This window comes from Mandrillus leucophaeus, unplaced genomic scaffold (genome assembly GCF_000951045.1).
Source record: "Mandrillus leucophaeus isolate KB7577 unplaced genomic scaffold, Mleu.le_1.0 Scaffold18, whole genome shotgun sequence".
Lineage (NCBI taxonomy): Eukaryota > Metazoa > Chordata > Mammalia > Primates > Cercopithecidae > Mandrillus > Mandrillus leucophaeus.
Window position 1 is genome coordinate 1356027 of NW_012101809.1, and position 790 is coordinate 1356816.

Genomic DNA, 790 nt, shown 5'->3' on the forward strand with positions numbered 1-790 from the left:
AGGCTGGTCTCGAACTCCTGACCTCAGTTGATCCTCCCGCCTCAGCATCCCAAAGTGCTGGGATTACAGGCATGAGCCACGGCGCCCAGCTGTGTTCTTTTTTAGAACACAAAATTTTCAGAGCAATTTTACATTCACAACAAAATTGAACAAAAAGTGAAAGGTACAGAGAGAGCCCATACTCTCCCCAACACATGCATAGCCTCCCCTTTTATCAACATCCCCTACCAAAGTGGCAAATTTGTTACAATGATGAACTTACATTGGCACATCATTATCACCCAAAGTCCATTGTTTACATTAGGGTACAACTCTCTATAGGCGTTGGACATTCTATAGTTTTGGACAAATGTGTAATGACATGTATCTACCCCTATAATATCAAACAGCATAGTTTCACTGCTCTAAAAATCCACCTATTCCTCTCTTCCTCCCCCACAAACCCCTTGCAACCACTAATCTCTTTACTGTCTCCATAGTTTTGCTTTTTCCAGAATACAGTTGGAATCATACAGAATGTGGATTTTTCAGATTTGCTTCTTCCATTTAATAAAATAATATGCATTTAAAGCTGGGCACGGTGGCTCATGCCTGTAATCCCAGCACTTTGGGAGGCTAAGGAGGGCAGATCATGAGGTCAGGAATGCAAGACCAGCCTGACCAATAGGGTGAAACCCCGCCTGTACTAAAAATACAAAAAATTAGCTGAGTGTGGTGGCGCATGCCTGTAATCCCAGCTACTTGGGAGGCTGAGGCAGGAGAATTGCTTGAACCCGGGAGGCAGAGGTTG